The 8,315-nt window shown below is 40.8% G+C and overlaps 1 non-coding gene across 1 annotated transcript; it reads right to left on the bottom strand.

The window, feature by feature from the left end:
* Positions 1–365: 365 nt before the first annotated feature.
* LOC130942361 (small nucleolar RNA R71) lies at positions 366–469 on the bottom strand. Its single transcript, XR_009070934.1, has one exon. It is a non-coding gene; the product is annotated as a small nucleolar RNA R71 (small nucleolar RNA).
* Between the last annotated feature and the right edge of the window lie 7,846 nt (positions 470–8,315).

Below are 8,315 nucleotides of genomic sequence, written 5' to 3'. Positions count from 1 at the left end.
GAATGCTTGGTGACTTCACAAAGCCAACGTCCAAATTTGATGGAAGAAGCATCTCCATTCCTGCCATTGGAGCCAATAATTTTGAGCTTAAGCCTCAACTAGTTGCTTTAATGCAACAGAACTGCAAGTTTTATGGACTTCCATCTGAAGATCCTTACCAGTTTTTAACTGAGTTCTTGCAGATTTGTGAGACTGTTAAGACAAATGGAGTTGATCCTGAAGTCTACAGACTCATGCTTTTCCCTTTTGCTGTAAGAGACAAAGCTAGAATATGGTTGGATTCACAACCTAAGGATAGCCTGGACTCTTGGGATAAGCTGGTCACAGCCTTCTTGGATAAATTCTTTCCTCCTCAAAAGCTGAGCAGGCTTAGAGTGGATGTTCAGACCTTCAAACAAAAAGATGGTGAATCCCTCTATGAAGCTTGGGAAAGATACAAGCAGTTGACCAAAAGGTGTCCATTTGACATGTTTTCAGAATGGACCATATTAGATATATTCTATTATGGTCTATCTGAATTTTCGAAAATGTCATTGGACCATTCTGCAGGTGGATCCATCCACCTAAAGAAAACACCTGCAGAAGCTCAAGAACTCATTGACATGGTTGCAAATAACCAATTTATGTACACCTCTGAGAGGAATTTCGTGAATAATGGGATACCTCAGAAGAAAGAAGTTCTTGAAATTGATGCTCTGAATGCCATATTGGCTCAGAACAAAGTGTTGACTCAGCAAGTCAACATGATTTCTCAAAGTCTGAATGGATGGCTGGTGCACGAATTTGCAATCTAACTCTTTGGCAATTCGCACAACTAACCAGCAAGTGCACTGGGTCGTCCAAGTAATACCTTACGTGAGTAAGGGTCGATCCCACGGAGATTATTGGTTTGAAGCAAGCGATGTTTATTTTATTATTCTTAGTCAGGATATTAATTAAAATTATCAGCTGGAATTATTAGATTGGAAAAATAAAAGAGAATAATAGCGTTACTTGTTGTGCAGTAATGAGAAATATGTTGGAGTTTTGGAGATGCTTTGTCCTTTGAACTTCAACTCTTCCTTGAAATCCTCTTCTCACACGCAAGGTCCCTTCCATGGCAAGCTCTATGTAGGGTGTCACCGTTGTCAATGGCTACCTCCCATCCTCTCAGTGAAAACGTTCCTATGCTCTGTCACAGCACGGCTAATCATCTGTCGGTTCTCAATCAGGTCGGAATAGAATCCATTGATCCTTTTGCGTCTGTCCCTAACGCCCAGCCTTCAGGAGTTTGAAGTTCGTCACAGTCATTCAATCCCAGAATCCTACTCGGAATACCACTGATAAGGTTTAGACATTCCGAATTCTCATGAATGCCGCCATCAATCTGGCTTATACCACGAAGATTCTGATTAAGGAATCTAAGAGATACTCATTCAATCTGATGTAGAACGGAGGTGGTTGTCAGGCACACGTTCATGGATTGAGGAAGGTGATGAGTGTCACGGATCATCACCTTCTCCATAATTAAGCGCGAATGAACATCTTAGATAAGAACAAGTGTGCTTGAATGGAAAACAAAGTAATTGTATTAATTCATCGAGACGCTGCAGAGCTCCTCACCCCCAACAATGGAGTTTAGAGACTCATGCCATCAAAAAGTATGTAATTCAGATCTGAAAATGTCATGAGATACAAAATAATTCTCTAAAAGTTGTTTAAATAGTAAACTAGTAACCTAGGTTTACAGAATATGAATAAACTAAGATAATTGGTGCAGAAATCCACTTCTGGGGCCCACTTGGTGTGTGCTGGGGCTGAGACTAAAGCTATCCACGAGTAGAGGCTTTTCTTGGAGTTAAACTCCAAGTTATGACGTGTTTTGGGCGTTCAACTCCGGATCATGACGTTTTTCTGGCGTTTAACTCCAGACAGCAGCATGTACTTGGCGTTCAACACCAAGTTACGTCGTCTATCTTCGTACAAAGGACTATTATATATTGCTGGAAAGCCCTGGATGTCTACTTTCCAACGCCATTGAGAGCGCGCCAATTGGACTTCTGTAGCTCCAGAAAATCCATTTCGAGTGCAGGGAGGTCAGGATCCAACAGCATCAGCAGTCCTTTTTTAGCCTAAGTCAGATTTTTGCTCAGCTCCCTCAATTTCAGCCAGAAAATACCTGAAATCACAGAAAAATACACACACTCATAGTAAAGTCCAGAAATATGATTTTTGCCTAAAAACTAATAATATTTAACTAAAAACTAATTAAAACATGCTAAAATCTACATGAAATTACCCCCAAAAAGCGTATAAAATATCCGCTCATCACAACACCAAACTTAAACTGTTGCTTGTCCTCAAGCAACTAGATAAATAAAATAGGATGAAAAGAAATTAAGAAACAATATCTCAGAGTTTCAAGTGAAGCTCAGATTCTAATTAGATGAGCGGGACTAGTAGCTTTTTGCTTTTGAACAGTTTTGGCATCTCACTTTATCCTTTGAACTTCAGAATGGTTGGCATCCATAGGAACTCAGAATTCAGATAGTATTATTGATTCTCCTAGTTTAGTATGTTGATTCTTGAACACAGCTACTTTATGAGTCTTGGCCGTGGCCCTAAGCACTTTGTTTTCCAGTATTACCACCGGATACATAAATGCCACAGACACATAATTGGGTGAACCTTTTCAGATTGTGACTCAGCTTTGCTAGAGTCCCCAATTAGAGGTGTCCAGAGTTCTTAAGCACACTCTTTTGCTTTGGATCACGACTTTAACCACTCAGTCTCAAGCTTTTCACTTGGACCTGCATGCCACAAGCACATGGTTAGGGACAGCTTGATTTAGCCGCTTAGGCCTGGATTTATTTCCTTGGGCCCTCCTATCCATTAATGCTCAAAGCCTTGGATCATTTTTACCCTTGCCTTTTGGTTTTAAGGGCTATTGGCTTTTTCTACTGCTCCTTCTTTTTTTTTTTTTGACTGCTTTTTCTTGCTTCAAGAATCAATTTCATGATTTTTCAGATCATCAATAATATTTTTCGTGTTCCTCATTCTTTCAGGAGCCAACAATTTTAACATTCATAAAATTCAATATCAAAAATATGCACTGTTCAAGCATTCATTCAGAAGACAAAAAGTATTGCCACCACATATAAATAATTAGAATTTTCCTTATTAAGAACTCGAAAAAATTAAATTGCCTCTTTATTCTACAAATCTACTATTTTATTCATGTTTGATGATGATGAGAAAAATAAGTTATAACTTAATTGGAAATAAAGCCAAAATAGATATGCTAATTACTACTACTCCTATATAACTTCTAAGGTAAAATCCTATAATAACACTATCACAGAGTTAAAGCTAGAATTAGAACTTAACAACCTGTATTTTGGGAAGTGGATGTTCCTCTAGTCTGTGGGGTGCCTTCAAGAATTAATTTCTGACGCTTCAGCTCCCTTAAGTTCACATCCTTGCTCTTCCTGTTCCCTTAGGTGCCATGATCTTAATGAGTTTTAGCTCAGTGATCATGGCAAATCACACCAAACTTAGAGGTTTGCTTGTCCTCAAGCAAAAGAAAGGAAAAGAGAGGAGTAGAAGGAGAGGCAGTTTCGAAAAAAAAGATAAGATGAGTTGAAAAAGATATGAGAAGAAATTAAAAAGATTTGAAAAGGAATTGGATTGGAAAAAGATTTGTGTTTATGAATTAAGATACATTTGATATTTTTGAAAAAGGGATTTTAGAAATTAGCGTTTTTAGAAAACTAATTTGATTTTGAAGGATGACATTTTGAAGCATGTTTATGCAAGGAATCATGAATTGAAACATAAAAATTTAGAAAAATTGTAAAGAAAACGAATTTTTCCTCCTCCCCACCATCCTGGCGTTAAACGCCCAAACGCTGCATGTTTTGGGCGTTTAACGCCCAAATGTTGCTTCTCCTGGGCGTTCAACGCCCAGCTGATGCTTCTTTCTGGCGTTGAACGCCAGGAAGTCCTTTGTCACTGGGCGTTTTTCTGAACGCCCAGGACGCTGTCAATCTGGCGTTAAACGCCCAGAAGGTGCTTCTTTCTGGCGTTCAACGCCCAGAAGATGCTCCTTTCTGGCGTTTAACGCCCAGATGGCTACCCTTACTGGCGTTGAACGCCCAGTGGGTGCTTCTTTTGGGCGTTCAACGCCCAAAATGTTTCTTACTGGCTTTTTCACGCTAGTGAGCTTCCAAATTTCCCTGTAACTCTGTGAATTCAATTAATTGCTATTTTTACCCTTTGAAGATACTTGGACACATACCTGTAAAAAAAGGAAATTTATTTAATTAGTAAATAAACTTTGTAAATGGCTGGGTTGCCTCCCAGCAAGCGCTTCTTTATTGTCTTTAGTTGGACTACCACTGAGCTCTAATCAAGTCTCAGTTTTGAGCATTCTTGCTCGAAGTTACTTTCAAGATAATGTTTAATTCTCTGTCCATTAACAATGAACTTTTTGTTAGAGCCATTATCCTGAAGCTCTACGTATCCATATGGTGATACACTTGTAATTACATATGGACCTCTCCACCGGGATTTTAATTTTCTGGGGAATAATTTGAGCCTAGAATTAAATAGTAGAACTTTCTGCCCCGGCTCAAAGACTCTGGATGACAATTTCTTATCATGCTATCTTTTCGCTTTCTCTTTGTAAATCTTTGCATTCTCGAAAGCATTGAGTCTAAATTCCTCTAGCTCATTTAACTGGAGCAATCGTTTTTCTCCAGCTAACTTGGCATCAAGGTTTAGGAATCTGGTTGCCCAATAGGCCTTGTGTTCCAGTTCCACTGGCAAGTGACATGCCTTTCCATACACAAGCTAGTATGGAGAGGTCCCTATAGGGGTCTTGAATGCTGTTCTGTATGCCCACAGAGCATCATCCAAGCTTCTTGCCCAATCCCTTCTACGGTTAATTACAGTCCGTTCTAGGATTCTTTTGAGTTCTCTATTTGAGACTTCAGCTTGCCCATTAGTTTGTGGATGATATGGAGTAGCTACCCTGTGGCTAACTCCATAACGAACCAGAGCAGAGTAAAGCTGTTTATTGCAGAAATGAGTACCCCATCACTGATTAACACTCTAGGGATACCAAATCTGCTGAAGATGTGTTTCTGGAGGAATTTTAACACTGTTTTAGTGTCATTGGTGGGTGTTGCAATAGCCTCCACCCATTTGGATACATAATCCACTGCCACCAGAATATAAGTGTTTGAGTATGATGGTGGGAAAGGTCCCATGAAGTCAATACCCCATACATCAAAGAACTCAATCTCCAAGATCCCTTGCTGAGGCATGGCATAACTGTGAGGCAGATTGCCAGATCTTTGGCAACTGTCACAATTAAGTACAAATGCTTGGGAATCTTTATAGAGAGTAGGCAAGTAGAAGCCACATTGGAGGACTCTTGTGGCTGTTCGCTCACCTCCAAAATGTCCTCCATACTGTGATCCATGGCAGTGCCATAGAATCTTCTGTGCTTCTTCCTTAGGCACACATCTACGGATTACTCCGTCTGCACATCTCTTGAAGAGATATGGTTCATCCCAAAGATAGTACTTTGCATCTGTGATCAATTTCTTTGTTTGCTGTCTACTGTACTCTTTGGGTATAAATCTCACTGCCTTGTAGTTTGCAATGTCTGCAAACCATGGCACTTCCTGGATGGCAAAGAGTTGCTCATCTGGAAAGGTTTCAGAGATCTCAGTGAGAGGGAGGGACGCCCCTTCTACTGGTTCTATTTGGGATAGGTGATCTGCTACTTGATTCTCTGTCCCTTTTCTGTCTCTTATTTCTATATCAAACTCTTGCAGAAGCAATACCCATCTTATAAGTCTGGGCTTTGAATCCTGCTTTGTGAGTAGATATTTAAGAGCAGCATGATCAGTATACACAATCACTTTTGATCCTACCAAATAGGATCTGAATTTGTCAATGGCGTAAACCACTGCAAGTAGCTCTTTTTCTGTGGTTGTGTAATTCTTCTGTGCGTCATTTAAAACACGACTGGCATAGTAAATGACGTGCAGAAGCTTGTCATGCCTTTGTCCCAACACTGCACCAATGGCATGGTCACTGGCATCACACATCAATTCAAATGGTAATGTCCAGTCTGGTGCAGAGATGATTGGTGATGTAACCAATTTAGCTTTTAGAGTCTCAAATGCCTGCAGACACTCTTTATCAAAGATAAATGGCGTGTCAGCAGCTAGCAGGTTGCTCAGAGGTTTGGCAATTTTTGAAAAATCCTTTATAAACCTCCTATAGAATCCTGCATGCCCCAGAAAGCTTCTGATCGCCTTAACATTGGCAGGTGGTGGTAATTTTTCAATTACCTCTACCTTAGCTTGATCCACCTCTATCCCCTTGTTCGAGATTTTGTGCCCAAGGACAATTCCTTCAGTCACCATAAAGTGACACTTCTCCCAGTTTAAAACCAGGTTAGTCTCTTGGCATCTCTTTAGAACAAGTGCTAAATGGTTAAGGCAAGAGCTGAATGAGTCTCCAAATACTGAAAAGTCATCCATGAAGACTTCCAGGAATTTTTCCACCATATCGGAGAAAATTGAGAGCATGCACCTCTGAAAGGTTGCAGGTGCATTGCACAGGCCAAATGGCATCCTTCTGTATGCAAATACTCCAGATGGACATGTGAATGCAGTTTTCTCCTGATCTTGGGGATCTACTGCAATTTGATTATAACCTGAATATCCATCCAGAAAGCAGTAGTATTCATGACCTGCTAGTCTTTCTAGCATCTGGTCTATGAATGGTAAAGAAAAATGATCCTTTCTGGTAGCTGTATTGAGCCTTCTGTAATCAATACACATACGCCACCCAGTAACTGTTCTTGTAGGAACCAGTTCATTTTTTTCATTATGAACCACTGTCATGCCACCTTTCTTAGGGACGACTTGGACAGGGCTCACCCAGGGGCTGTCAGAAATAGGATAAATAATCCCAGCCTCTAGTAATTTAGTGACCTCTTTCTGCACTACTTCCTTCATAGCTGGGTTCAGCCACCTTTGTGGTTGAACCACTAGCTTGGCGTCACCTTCCAGTAAGATCTTGTGCATGCATCTAGCTGGGCTAATGCCCTTAAGATCATTGATGGACCACCCAAGAGCTGTCTTGTGTGTCCTTAGCACTTGAATTAGTGCTTCCTCTTCCTGTGGCTCTAAGGTAGAGCTTATGATTACAGGAAAGGTATCACCTTCTCCCAAGAATGCATATTTTAGGGAAGGTGGTAATGGTTTGAGCTTGGGTTTAGGAGGTTTCTCCTCTTCCTGAGGGATTTTCAGAGGTTCTACTATTTTCTCTGACTCCTCCAGATCAGGCTGGACGTCTTTGAAGATGTCCTCTAGTTCTGATTCGAGACTCTCAACCATATTGACCTCTCTTACCAGAGAGTCAATAATATCAACACTCATGCAGTCATTTGGGGTGTCTGGATGTTGCATGGCTTTGACAACATTTAACTTGAACTCCTCCTCATTGACTCTCAAGGTTACTTCCCCTTTTTGGACGTCAATGAGGGTTCGGCCAGTTGCTAGGAAAGGTCTTCCTAGAATGAGAGTTGCACTCTTGTGCTCCTCCATTTCCAGCACCACAAAGTCAGTAGGAAAGGCAAATGGCCCAACCTTGACAATCATGTCCTCAATCACACCTGATGGGTATTTAATGGAGCCATCAGCAAGTTGAAGACATATCCTGGTTGGTTTGATTTCTTCAGTTAAACCAAGCTTTCTGATAGTAGATGCAGGTATTAGGTTGATACTTGCCCCAAGATCACATAAAGCTTGCTTGGTGCAAGTGCCCTCTAATGTGCATGGTATCATAAAGCTCCCAGGATCTTTAAGCTTCTCAGGTAAGCTTTTCAGAATGACTGCACTGCATTCTTCAGTGAGGTAAACTTTTTCAGTTTCCCTCCAATCCTTCTTATGACTTAAGATCTCTTTCATGAACTTAGCATAAGAGGGTATTTGCTCAAGTGCTTCTGCAAACGGAATCTTTATTTCAAGAGTCCTGAGATAGTCTGCAAAGCGGGCAAATTGCTTATCCTGTTCCGCTTGGCGGAGTTTTTGAGGATAAGGCATTTTGGCTTTGTATTCCTCAACCTTAGTTGCTGCAGGTTTATTACCTACAGAAGTGGGTTGGGAAGCCTTTTTAGAAGGGTTGTTATCAGCACTTGTATGTGATTGATTCCCACTGGCATTTGAATGCCAGGGGTGGAAGCTAGAGTGGCGTTAGACGCCACCTCCTTGTTTGTTACTGGCGTTTGAACGCCAGAACCATGCTCCCTTTGA

This window comes from Arachis stenosperma, chromosome 7 (assembly GCF_014773155.1).
Source record: "Arachis stenosperma cultivar V10309 chromosome 7, arast.V10309.gnm1.PFL2, whole genome shotgun sequence".
In the NCBI taxonomy this organism is placed as follows: domain Eukaryota; kingdom Viridiplantae; phylum Streptophyta; class Magnoliopsida; order Fabales; family Fabaceae; genus Arachis; species Arachis stenosperma.
Note: the sequence above shows the minus strand (reverse complement) of the source record. Positions and strands in the feature narration are given on the sequence as shown.